This window comes from Mustela nigripes, chromosome 17 (assembly GCF_022355385.1).
Source record: "Mustela nigripes isolate SB6536 chromosome 17, MUSNIG.SB6536, whole genome shotgun sequence".
NCBI classification, from domain to species: domain Eukaryota; kingdom Metazoa; phylum Chordata; class Mammalia; order Carnivora; family Mustelidae; genus Mustela; species Mustela nigripes.
In genome coordinates this window covers 42740003-42754005 of record NC_081573.1, presented here as the reverse complement: position 1 = coordinate 42754005, position 14003 = coordinate 42740003, and the positions used below count along the sequence as shown (strand labels likewise).

General features: G+C 45.2%; 1 long non-coding RNA gene across 1 annotated transcript in view; it reads right to left on the bottom strand.

The window, feature by feature from the left end:
- The window catches only part of LOC132004808 (uncharacterized), a 47798-nt gene extending 34885 nt beyond the window's left edge, over nucleotides 1-12913 (bottom strand). Inside the window, exon 1 of the long non-coding RNA XR_009400652.1 lies at nucleotides 12471-12913. This is a non-coding gene — a long non-coding RNA (uncharacterized LOC132004808). The remainder of the gene's footprint in view (nucleotides 1-12470) is intronic.
- Nucleotides 12914-14003: the final 1090 nt, after the last annotated feature.

Below are 14003 nucleotides of genomic sequence, written 5' to 3'. Positions count from 1 at the left end.
CCCCCCCCCCCCCCCCCCCCGCCCCCAACAACCCTCATTCAATTCAGGGTTGACCTGCAATCTTCAGAGAGCTCCAGTTCCTGGCTAAGTAGGGAGGATTTTTGCCTGAGGGCAGGGGTGTGGGAACCAGAAGAACCAGCCTGGGAAGAAAAGGCTTAGTTATTACCCAAATAGTGGTGCTGGTGGATTGCTCACCCTTCCTGCCAGGATTCTGCCTTTTCCGGAGACAAAGGACTCTCACAGCCCAAAGCCCCATGAACACCCCCAAGTCCAGCCTGTTGGTGGTTAGAGAACTGAAACTCTCATTTAAAAAAATATATATCGGGGCGCCTGGGTGGCTCAGTGGGTTAAAGCCTCTGCCTTCGGCTCGGGTCATGATCCCAGGGTCCTGGGATGGAGCCCCTCGTTGGGCTCTCTGCTCAGCGGGGAGCCTGCTTCCTCCTCTCTCTCTGCCTGCCTCTCTGCCTACTTGTGATCTGTCTGTCCGATAAATAATAAATAAAATCTTAAAAAAAAAATATATATATATATATCTTGTGGCTCGAGGCCTTGTGACTTCTTTTATTTCTTTCTTTTAGTCTTCATAAGCTGGCCAGGTAAGAACCGTTATTTCAAGATGCCTAGAGAAGGGAGTTGAATAGATTGTTTTACCTCCCTGTGAATTCGCTCATTCATCCATTCAGCAAAGACTTACTGAGGACCTACTATGTGTCAAGGTTGGGGATACAGCAATGGATACAGCGGAGGGAACCCCTGCCCTCAGAAAAGCTCAGAGTAATGGGAACAGACATTGGACAGTAAACAAACAAACAAAGTAAAGATAAAGTAAAAAGGGGTGAAGAAGAGTTATTTTGTTATCAGGGAAGACTTGTATTTGAACTGAGACCTGAAGCTGAGAAAGAGCCAACTCACTGAAGGGCAATTTTGGAGAAGAAACAGCAGGTGTAAGAGCTCTGTGGTGGGAATCAATGGGCTGTGTCTGTGCCGATGAGGGAGGCTGGCAGGCCCCGGATCAGACAGTCGCTCCAGCTATTTGTCAAGAGTCTGGAATTTGTTCTGAGCATCAGATGCAACCGACTCCGCCATCATTGTTATATGATCTCAGGCAAGTTGCTTCTCTCCTCTGAGCCTCAGTTTACCTATCTATAAAGAAGAGTTAATAATAACTCATTCATTGTAGTAGGCAGCCTTCAAAGCACCCCCCAACAATCATGCGTCCTGGTGTTCACAACCTGTGAATGTTGGCTGATTCACTTCTAACCAGTCCAATGGGGCCGAAGTGATGGTATAATCATTTCCTCTTCCAACTGGAAAATAATCACCACACACTTCATGGCTTCAAACAGCACACAGCTACGACCTTGGAATTCTGGAGGTCAGACATCAACATGGGTCTTACTGGGCCAAAGTCAAGTTGTCCACAGGGCTGTGTTCCTTCTGGAAGTTTCCAGAGGGAATCCATTTCCTTGCCTTTTCCAGCCTGGAGAGGACGCCCGAGTTCTTCTGCTCATGTCCCCTTCCTCATCTTCACATCACTCCAACCTCTGCTCCCACAGTCACCTCTGCTTTTTTGTCACCAACTGCTCTGCTCCCTCCTTCTTAATAAGGACTCCGTGATTACTTTGGGCCCATGGGGCTAATGCAGGATAATCTCCCTCACTTTAACAAAAGCCTTAACTTAATCTGCTGAATCCCTATGCCATGTCAGGTAACATATTCACAGGTTCTAGGGATTCGGACTTGAACATCTTTGGAGACCGTGATTTTGTTTGCTACAGATGCTAAGTCACTTTTGTGATAAGGTAATAAAAGACTGTAAAAGACTGTGTCTTTTGTCACAAGTGCTTTTGTCCCCTCCCTCCCTCTTTCCTCTTTTTCTTTCTTTCTCTTCCCTGCCTCACTTCCACTCTCCGTCTCTCCCCCTTCTTTCTTTTCATGCTCTCATCACCTTGGGGGAAGCCAGCTGCCATGACATGAGACAGCCCTGTGGAGGGGCCGCTGTAGCTAGGAACTGAAACCTCTGGCCAACAGCCAGTGAGGAACGAGGCTGGCCTCCAACCATGTGTGTGAGCTTGGAAGTGGGATTGACAGCCCCAGCCAGGCCCTGTGACTGCTACAGCTCTAACAGCTTGACTGTAGTCTCATGGGGAAACCTGAGCTTGAACCGCCCAGCTAAGCTGCTCCTATATGCACGACCCTCAGAAACGATGTGAGTGAATGCTTGTGGTTGAAGTTGTAATTTGTAATGCACTAATAGATAACAAATCCATCCATTCGCTGATTCAGCCTATATGTATTAAGTGCTATACCACGTACCAAGTTGTCTGAGGTGCTGAGAATACAGCAGTGAATAAAGCAGACAAAAATCCCTGCTCTTTTGGTGTTTACATCCTATTGAGGAGAGACGGACATAGTAAGCCAATAAATTTTGGAATCTGTCAGAAGGTGACAGATGCTAAGAGGAAAAAGTAGAGCAGGGTAAGAGAGATAGGTTAGTCAAGGAAGGCTTTGCTGGAAAGGTGTTCTCTCTCTCTCTCTTTTTAAGATTTTATTTATTTGAGAGCGAGCATGAGAGAGGGGGAGGGTCAAAAGGAGAAGCAGACTCCCCATCAAGCCCGGAGACTGACGCGAGACTCCATCCCAGGACTCCAGGACCACAACCTGCACCAGAGGCAGTCATTCAACTAACTGAGCCACCCAGGTGCCCTCGGAAAGGTGCTCTTTGAGAAAAGACCTGAAGGAGGTGAGGAAGGAAACTGTGCTCTTCATAGGGAAGAGATTCCAAGTGGAAGAAACAGCAAGTGCAAAGGTCTTGTAGCAGGACAAGGCCACACTCTTTAAAAAGGCAGTAGGAAGCCCAGTATGATTGAGGTGGACAAAGGGCAGAGTGGTGGCAGATGAGGAGAGAAATGAGGTGATGATTAAAGTCAATTATGTATGTTGATCTTTTTGAACCTAGTAGTTCATGGCAAAGGACTTGCTTAATGAATTAAGGCCTTTTTTTTTCCTTTAAGAAGCTACGTTTTATTTATTTATTTATTTATTTGTTTATTTATTTATTTATTTTCTAAAGTAGTCTTTGTACCCAAAACAGGACTCGAACTCACAACTCTGCAATCAAGAGTTGCATGCTCTACTGACTGAGCCAGCCAAGTGCTTGCTATACCTTATTTTTCTAAATGTGTGAAATATTCTCAGGAGAACACACAAAAAGGAAAGTTGGTAACATAGTGAGCACTATTTAACTATGACCTACTCTAAGAAATAAAACCCAACAGCTGTTGAGGGAAGCCTCCTATGTGCCTTTCCCTATCCTAACCCCCTGCTTCAAACGTCACTCCTCGATGACACTGGTCATTCCTGTACACGGCTTTATATTTCCACTCTCTGTGCATGTATCTGTAAACAATCTCTAGCACTGTTTTTCAGGAAATAAATATATTTATTTATCTGATAAGGGATGAATATCCAGAATATACAGAGAACTCCTGAAAGTCAACAATAAAAAAACCAAACAGCCTCAAAATGGGCAAAGGACTTGAACAGACTTTTCTCCAAAGAAGATACATGAATGGCCAATAAGCACATGAAAAGATGCTCAACATCACTAACCATTAGGGAAATTTGGATCACAGCTACAAAGAGACACCACCTCACATCCATTAGGACAGCTACTCTTACTATTAAAAAACAGAAAACAACAGGTGTTGGGGCATCTGGGTGGCTCAGTCAGTTAGGTAGCTGGCTCTGGATTTCCGCTGGGGTCAGGATCTTAGGACTTGGAATTGACGCCCACGGCAAGCTTCACGCTCAGCAGGAGCGTGCTTGAGGATTCTCTTTCCCCCCAATTCCCTCTGTCCCTTCCCCGCTCGCTCTCTAAAATAAATAAATCTTTTTTTTTTTTTTTTAATAAATAAATCTTTGGGAGTCTGCTTCTCCCTCTGACCTTCTCCTTGCTCATGTTCTCTCTCAAATAAATAAATAAAATCTTTAAAAAATCATTTTAAAATAAATAAATCTTTAAAACAACAACAATAGGTATTGGTGAGGGTATGGAGAACTTGGAACATTTGTGCACTGTTGGTGGGAATGTAAAATGGTACAGCCTCTGTGAAAAACAGTATAGAGTTTCCTCAAAAAAAAAAATAAATAAAAATAAAAAATAGAATTAGTATATGACCCAGCAATTCTTCTGCTTCTTTGATCTTCTCCCCACACATACCATAGCATAGATTGCTGGAGAAACTGTGATATTTGTCACATCCTGGATTTAGCTGGTTGCTTCGAATAGCGTCTTGATCTGATTCAGTGTTTCGGTGCGGCAATAAAAGGAAGGACAGGAAGTTCATAGGCAGCCCAGTGCCCAAACTTAGTGTCACCAGAGTGCTACAAGTCTACAATGGGAAATAGATAGCAAGGCCTATGTAATATTTTACCTAAAGGGATGTACCTGAATCTAACCATGCAAGGATGTTTGTTAATTGCACAATTTTAAAAACATTGCACAAATTTAAAAAATTTCTATTGGTTCAGGATCCTAACCATAGCTGACACTGATGCCAACCTCCCTTCTTGCCGAGTACTTCCGCTCACCCACCCCAGTTGCAGAAGCCATGGTTAGAGGCCAATGCTGTGAAATTCCAAACACTGGAGAAGGAAGAAAAGGAGAGGCAGGCAGGCCACAGGCTCAAACGGTCTAGTCGCTGCCTGGTCCCTGGAGCCCTCTGCAGTCTAGCACCGCCCCCTGGTGGCCGCCGCATGCATACCTACCCCGCCGGGAGGTGGGCAGGCCTTGCAGCCCTCGCTCCTACCAGGGTGCTCCTGGGGAGAGCTTCCCCCATCCCCGACTGAAGGCTAACGCCCCAATAATCCTAGGCTGACTTGGAACCACACTTTTTTTTTTTTTTTAAGATTTATTTATTCACTGGAGAGAGGGAGCGAGAGCAGGGAGGAGCAGCGGGAGATAAGAAACTGGCAGACCCCTCGCTGAGCTCAGAACTACATGTGGGGCTGGATCTCATGAAGCTAAGATCATGACCTGATCAAAAACCAAGATTGGGAAGTTCAACTGACGGCACCACCCAGGGGGTTCCAGGACTGCACATTTTAAAGCATTCCCAGCATGGAGCAAAGTGCTTTACAGATGTTAACTCAGGAAAACCTCACAGCATCACATCAGCCCTTACAAGTGGGACTATGGCAGCTCCCATAGGACAAGCTGAGAAGCAGGGAGGGGAGGTGAAGTCCCCCAAAGACTGTACAACTAATATCACATTTTCTTTCTTTTTTTATTTATCTGACAGAGAGAGAAAGAGCGTGCACAAGCAGGGGGAGGGGCAGAGGGAGAGGGAGAAACAGGCTCCCCCCACTGATCAGGGAACCCAATGCAAGACTCAATCCCAAGACCCCGGGATCATGACCTGAGCCGAAGGCAGATGCTTAACGACTGAGTCACCCAGGCGCCCCTAGTGTCACACTTTCTAACTCAGGTCTGATACACCCCAGTTGCTTCCAATGATGATGATGATGTGATGATTAATTACAACAAAATAGTAGCAAGACACATCTACAGTGTTATGAGCCACATACTATCCAACAAGTTAACTCATTTAGTCCACAACAACCTTAGGGGGTAGGCTCTAGGAATGTGCCCATTTTAAATTGAGGTACAGAGAAAAAAAAAAATGAGGTACAGAAGAGTACTAAAAAATGTATCCCAGGTCACTTGAGAGAGCAAAGAATACTGACTGGGAAGGCATCGGGGAGACTTGGAATTGTCCATTAGCTTTGTTCATAAATCTTCTGAGCACTTGCTAGGTGCAGGACCCTGAGCTAAGACCTGAGTGTGCAGCACAGAGGAATATAAAACAATGCTATTACCTTGAAACATGAAAAAAATTAAAGAACAGGGCACCTGGGTGGCTCCGTGGGTTAAGCCTCTGCCTTCGGCTCAGGTCATGATCTCAGGGTCCTGGGATCGAGCCCCGCATCATCCACTCTCTGCTCAGCAGGGAGCCTGCTTCCCCTTTTCTCTCTGCCTACTTGTGATCTCTCTGTCAAATAAATAAATAAATAAACAAAATCTTTTAAAAAAAATTACAAAGAACACATCTATTTACAAAAAATGTATTACAGAAAATGAGATACTCAACAAGGAAAATGGTTTAAGATTGTCAGGGAAAAAAAAAAAACTTGAATAACTGACCACTTCTGGGGGAGAACAGGATAGTTTAAGGACATACAAACATTGTCACTGCAACATGCTAGCAGAGGTAACACAGTGGTAAGTCCTAATTTAAGGCTTGGCTGAACATTTGCTTTGAAGAAAAGTAAAATAGGGCACTGCCAATTCTCAGAAATTCAGAAAAGGAGTAGCATTTTATCTTTTTTTTTTAAAGACTTACTGTATTTATATTTTTACTGGGATGCGGGAGGGGAAAGGGGGAATCTCAAGCAGACTCAGTGTTGAGCACAGGGCCGCACGTAGGGCTGAATCTTACAACCCTGCCGTCATGACCCAAGCCAAAACCAAGAGTCAGACACTTAACCAACTGAGCCACCCAGGTGACCCCTTCTTCCTTCCTTTCTATCTATCTATCTACTTATTTATAGAGCAGGGGAGGAGCAAAGGGAGAGCGAAAGAGAGAATCTCAAGGAGACGTCGCCCCAGAGCGGAGCCCTTCTTGAGGCTGACCTCATGATCCTGAGATCATGACCTGAGCTGAAATCAAGAGTTGGTTGCTTAACCACCTGAGCCACCCAGATGCCCCAGAAGTTGCATTTTAGACATGGATTAAAATTCGTACTCCTAAAAAAACACAATCTGGTGATTCAATCTGACTTTCAGAGAATGCCATCACAATCTGGTGATTCAATCTGACTTTCAGAGAATGCCATTTGACCACCATCTCCAACCAACCCTCACTGCCAAGCTTGGGGCCTGTGCAGAGCAGCTGCCCTGAGGTGCTCTGGGATTCCCCTCTCCAATTCTACGTAACCCCCCTGTCCTCTTGCCTCAACACCTAACCTCTCCCTCCTTCCAATGCAACCCAAGCCTGCTGCTGCACAGGACTTCTTAGGAAGACTCCAGACTTGGGCCTACTGGTCCGTGGTCAGAGATACACCCTTCTTACTTGGGCAAGACCCCAGGGTAAAGGGGCCATCTCAAGAAACCAGGTCTAGAGCTCACCATGAAGTCACCTGCACTACACGGCTGCTGAGGCTGGGTTTGGAGCACACTCTCAGGTCCAGACCAGCACCGCGCCCCCTGCCAACACACTTTTTTTCTTTTTAGCTTAAGTAGTCAAGCAAGATACTTGTAGAAATTTTGTAGAAAAATGACAGGCACAAGGTCTTACTTTCATTTAAAAAAACACACTTTATTAAGGTATTAGTGGCATACTTTAGCTTTCCATAATGTATACAATATGTTGAGTTTGAGTATCACTTTTTTATTGAAATTTAATTGACAATGTTACAATGCTTTATTAGTTTTCAGGTGTACAACATATTGATTCTGTGCTAACCTCCATTAGTGTAGTCATCTGTAACATTATTACAATATTATCGACTATATTCTTTATGCTGTACTGTTCATTTCCCCAACTTATTTTTAAGATTTTATTTATTTGAGAGAGAGAGCATGAGCAGGGGAAGCGGCAGGCAGGGGGAGGTGGAGAAGCAGGCTCCAAACGGGGCAGGGAACTCCCCACCGGGCTCCATCCCACAACCCAGGAACATGATCCGAGCCAAAGGCAGACACTCAATCAACTGAGCCACCCACGTGCCCCTCCCTGACTTATTTTATAACTGGAAGTTTGTATCTCTTAATCCTCATTATCTGTTTTCCCCATCCCCTCTCCCCTCTGGCAACTACCAGTTTGTTCTATTTAAGGGTCTGGAGTATCATTTTCATTCTTGTTATTCTTATTATTTTGGTCTACATCCTCCATGAGATGCAGTTTGGACATATCTGAGGAAGGGAGAAGGCTAGAAAAAATGGCTAAGAGTCTGAATAAAGTGGAGGGGAATGCTTGAAAAACAAAACAGAGCATCCCTAAAAGTAGCTGTATTTCTTTTTTTTTTTTTTTTTTTTTTTTTTAAAGATTTTTTTTTTTTGACAGAGAGAGATCACAAGTAGGCAGAGAGGCAGGCAGAGAGAGGAGGAAGCAGGCTCCCTGCTGAGCAGAGAGCCCGATGCGGGACTCGATCCCAGGACTCTGGGATCATGACCTGAGCCGAAGGCAGCGGCTTAACCCACTGAGCCACCCAGGTGCCCCAGTAGCTGTATTTCTGATAACCTAGATTAATAGTACTCAAAGTGTTGTCCCTGAACCAGCAGGGTCAGCATCATCTGGGAACCTTTTAGAACTGCAAATGCTCCAGATCAGACATGCTGAAAAAGAAAACAGCAGGCTGGGGCCCCAAAATCTGTTTCAACCAGTGCTGCAAGAGATTCTCACATATGTTCAAATTTGAAAACCACTGTCCTACACAATGACCAAATCTCCTGTGCATTCCGTGACATTTTAAAAAAATGAATTTATGAGGTGCCTGGGCGGCTCAGTGGTTAAGTGTCTGCCTTTGGCTCAGGTCGTGATCCCCAGCCCTGGGACTGAGTCCCTGCATCAGGCTCCCTGCTTAGTGGAAAGCCTGCTTCTCCCTCACCTACTCCCCCCGCTTGTGTTCCTTCTCTTGCTGTGTCTCTGTCAAATAAATAAATAAAAATCTTTTTAAAAAATGAATTTATATTTCCCTAGTCCTAACACTCACTTGTGTTTGAGGCATAGTGGAATGAGAAGCCTGGTGTGGAGACAGAGTTTTCCCACCCATCTCTCCTTGAAGTAACAGGTAGTGTGAATCAGACACATCCAGACGGGTTGAGCAATGTCAGGGATGTGGTTTCTTAATCCCCACCCCGCAAAGTGTTTGTGTTGTGAAATTGGAAAATAACTTGAAAGGGGAAAAGAACCAAAAATGTCCTTCCTGCCAGCTGATTTGGCCTGCTAAAGGTAGGAGGGGTGGGCATGGAGTCGAGAGGGTTCCTGTAGTGTGCTCGAGACCCCCCCCCCTTAACTGAACACCCCGGAGCACCCAGGAAGGGTTCCCTGGGGGTGCTTTTCTGGTTCCAACCCCTCTGTTCCTTGTCCGCCTCTCCCCATCCCTTCTTGCTCTCCTTCTGACCCTTAGGGTCCTTTTTCTCCAGCTCCAGCTTTTTACTTCCCACCCCCCTCACTCCGACCCTCTCCCCGACATACGCTCCTGGGTCTCCAGCTGCTGACTCATCAGCACAGAGGTCATCATCTCCTTTTGAGCCCTACATGCCTCTTCAAGGACCTCAGCGGCAGATGACAGAGACTGTGCAGGTGGAGGAGAATATGCAGAATTCCACAGGGCCTACAGGTGGTTCATGAAGCTCCCAATATGGAAGCTGCTTTGTCCCATGGAAGGGCCCCAAGGCCACAAGTTTCTTGGCAGACTTACCACTGCTGTTCTGCTCGGTGAAGTCACCCCCACCTCTGAATTGGATCCACGCACCAGGAAATGCCACCGACCTGTCAGCTTCTGGGGAACGTCACACACTAAGAGAGGAGGCAAAGGAGTGCTTTTCTCTCCCTGCCTCTGGCTCAGTCCCTGGCCACCCACTCTGGAGGACACAGGGACTATTTTTGGGCAGAAGTGCAGTAGGTGAAAGCCATCTCTTTCCAGAAGCTGAAGAACTGCTTCTGGGTTAGGTTGGAGCTGGTGAGGCAGGGTGTTTGTGGCTGTGGCATTCTGGGATTTCTCTGGGCTAGAGATGGCATCCAGCCCATTACCCTCTGGTTCAAGCCCAGGTCAAAGATGAAATTTCAACCCTCCACTGACTGCTCAACCAAGAGTCAAATTGCCCACGGTGACTCCTCAGCCTGATTTGCTGCACTTGTGGGTGTTCAGGAGGCTCTTGGCAAGTTCTTTCTCACCTTCTGAATTAATATTTATTTAGTTCTCTCCATTAGCTTGCTAGGTACCTGTGGCGTTTTGTTTTGACCATTCTTCCAGTATTTTCTCTGCAAATGTAAAATGTATTTTTTTTCCTTTTGCTGCTTTTAATATTTCCTAGTCTTTTGTTTTTCAGTCATTTTACAATGATGTGAGTAGGTACTGTCAACTCTCCCAGAGGGGCATGGAGAATGTTGGGCTTATCTCAATGAGCTTCCCTTCTCTTTGGTATCTTGGATCCTCATTCCTGGCTCCTTTGGGAGCTCTCCAGTGCTTTGGAGACTTTTTATTTATTTTGCTTTTTATTTTATCTATGTGTGTGTGTGTGTGTGTATTTTACCCAGCTCTTCTAGCTATTTCTATTAGAAATGTTAGTTTATGACAAGCTATTCTGTTATAGCTAGCAATGGAAGCATTAGTGTTTTGGATTTTAATTCTCTATGTTTAAAAGCTTTTAAATAATATTGTTGTTTTGTACAGTTAACCATTTGGTTTATTCACATTTGGCCACTTTCTTTGAGCTTTTTTTTATCTTTGTGTCTCTGACCATCCATCTGGGATTATTTATCTTTCATATGAAACACAGCATTTAGAATTTCCTTTCCTTAGTTAGAGTCTACTCATGATGAAATTCCTGTTTGTACAAAATTTCCTGTTTGTATAAAAGGGACTTGTGTCTCCATTCCTGAATGACTTTTGCTGTACAGAGCTCTAGGTAGGCACATATTTTCTTTTAAGTACAATGAAGATATCGTTCCTCATTCATGTGGCTTCCACTAACGCTATTTGGGAAGTCCAATGTTACTTCTCTGAAGTTAATTGATCTTTTTGTCTAATTGCTTTTAAGATGTTACTTACCCTTTATATTCTACTGTTTCACCAGGATGTATAAAGTTTTGGACTTTTTATGCTCTTTGAGTTTCATTGGGCTTTTTGAATCTGTAAGCGTGGTATGTCTTTCATCAGTTCTGGAAAACTCTAAGTCATTAATTCTCCAAATATTTCTTATAGTTTTTCTTTATTTTTCTCTGGGAATCCAAATTATGTTAGACTTTCCTGACCAATGATTTCATGTGTTTTAGTCATGTTTCTGCCTCTTCTGTCTCTTCATCTCACTGTCTCTGCCCATGAGTTTCTACACAATTCTTATCTATACTCCAGCTGATTAATTCTTTTGGTAATTTGCTATTAAAACAGTTTTCTTATTTTTAATTAGCTATTTTTTAATGTTGTTTGGTTACTTTTACAAATCTGATTATGTCAACTTCTTAAGCTTTCTTGGTTTTATAGATATTTTCTAACTTGTTTTTTCTCTCTGTAAAAATTACAAAAATTGCTATTTTATACTCTTTCTGATAAATCTAGAATCTGGAATTTTTGTGTATTTGTTTTCTGTTATCTCTTCATGTTTTTTCATGATGCCTTACTTCCTTGTTTATCTGGTTATTTTTGAGAATGTGCTCGAAGTTACTAAGAAAAGAGGTGTGTGTGAACACTCTGATGTCTAAGATAACAATACCTTTCCCTAAGGTATTTCTATAAGGTACTGTATTTTCATTTGCTTTTGTCAACACCTGGGCACACCATTAGATGGTCCATACTGAAGGCTCAGTTTCCTTACACCTCCAAGATAACCTGAATTTGGGATACATGTCTACGCTAGGGTTTACCTCCAGTTCAACATTTTCTTGAGGGTACCTTCATTTTGGTGTTCTCTGTTCAAATGTGGGGTGATTATCAAACTCCCAGGTTTCAGCACTTTTATACTTTTGTTGAGAGAGAGAGAGAGCAGAAGAGGGGCAGAGGGAGAATGAGAGAGAGACTCTTAAGCAGGCTCCACACCCAGCACAGAGCCTGATGTGGGGCTCGATCTCACAACACTGAGATCATGACCTGAGCCAAATTTAAGAGTCAGGTGCTTAACTGAGCCATCCAGGTGCCCTATACTTGTACCCCTATATACACATATACATAAGCATAAACATACATATATAATAATATATATATGCAATATATATCCAAGTATACTTGGTTGCAAGTCCACCAGACTTACAGCTGGGATTCTCAGGTGTCACTTCCCATCAGCACATGCCTTCAGGCAAAAGCAGTTTGAGTGACAGGTTTAATGAACTCAGTCTCTTGCTTCTCCCAGAGTTTAAGTCCTAATTCTTCACTCTCTTGTTAGCTCTTTGGAAGGCTGTCGCTTCAAAACATTCCAACCAGCTTAGCTTATATTCTATGAAAGAGTTGCCCTAATTACCTAGACCACTATTACTGGGAGTGTGGTCCTTCACTTAAGGCTTCATCATTTTTACTCCAGCCTTCCTGCACGGGACCGCTCCTATCTAGAATAAGGGAGCAGAAAGGGGGCGGAAGAGACGGTGTCTCTGGTTTCAGGACCTTGTTTCAGTGGAGTAGAAACACGCTTCCTCAGGAAAAGCCAGACTTTTTCAGAAAGATAAGATATGGTTACCTGGAGTCTCTCCACTTACCTAGACAGTCTCATTTGATTCAATTTACCCCCATTTTGTCGGGTAGGATATCCTGTCACAGGATAGAAGACGGCAGTGCCCAACTATGGGGCAAAGCGCGGGAGAAGACCGGCGGGGCCGGCCTGCGATGTTCTGCCGTGGGACACCGGCCACTGGAGGTGGGTGGCCTGGCCCTGGCAGTCGGACGCTGGGCGCAGTTCGCACAACCACTCATGCTCTTGATCCTCTGCACTCCGTACACGGACCGCCGTGCACAAGCCCATGCAATCTGGGACTGCCCGCGCCAGTGGCGCAGCCTCACTTCTCCCCCTTGAGGGCCGGAGATAGCGACGGAAGATGTCCGCTACGGAGGCGGAAGTGCGCCGCCCCCAAGGCTTTCGGGTAATGTAGTCTCCAATCCCCCGCGCAACTCGGGCTCTCAGAGGCCCGGGGTTCAAGGGTTAGTGGACCACGCTTCCCACCTAACGCTCCTGAATTGTGGGGGTGATGTAAATGGGCTTCCTTTAACGCCTCTTTAAAAGGGCACACCCAGAGGCGTCTGGGTGGCTCAGTTGGTTAAGCGTCTGCCTTGGCTACGGTTGTGGTCCCAGGGTTCTGGAATCGAGCCTCACATGAGGGCTCCCTGCTCAGGGGGTAGCCTGCTTCTCCCTCTGCCTGCCACTCTGCCTATTTGTGCTCTCTCGGTCAAGTGAATTAAAAAAAAAAAAAAAAAAAAAAAAAAAAGCCTACCATGTCCTCCTGTTATTCGAAATTTGGTGGTACAAATCCTTCTAACCTGTGTGGTCTCACCCCGCGACGCCGTCAGATCCCCCAACAGGATCCCTAAACTTGAGGGAAAGCAAATTTGTGCTTACTTACCGATACAGAAACTTCGTCTAGACCACTTTAAAACTCCAAACTCATACCTTATTCTCAGATGCCTGAACGCCCTGGCGGCTATTCCGCACGTGGGTCAGGGGAGAGTGAAGGAAAAGGAAGGTGCAGGTCCTCCAGTCTGGTCCTGTTAAGGGCCCGGTGGCTTGCCCGACAGGAGTCCCCTCCCTGGGAGACGCGTGGCTGTCTGGCAGCTTTACCCCAGGTCATTCACAACTGGGCGGTCTCCCTTCTCTTTGGCCCCATACAGTTCTTGCCTTTAACCCTTCTCCAGGTGGGTCATCACCTAGTAATCACTGGGACACAACCTTATGGCTCCTGCCACCCTATCCTCCTTTTTCTGGGAAATCCCAGGTACAGAGTAGAGGTTTTTCTGATTTTCCAGTGCCGCTCCAGCTTGGGATGGGTCCAGATGGGTCTTGGTTTTGACCCATCACCTGGTCACGCTCTTCGGGATCTGCTGAAATCCTGTCTTGTGATCTTTGGCAACAAAGAAAAACAGAGTCCTATTTCTTGCTTCCTAGACACAATATAAATCCAGGGCTTCATGCACTCCTGGTAGGAGCTACTCTAGCAGCAGCTGCCTCTTCTTCAGAAATCATCCGTTTCAGGCCTGTGTTTGGTTCCTCCCCACCCCTTTACCACGCATATACACTTTCC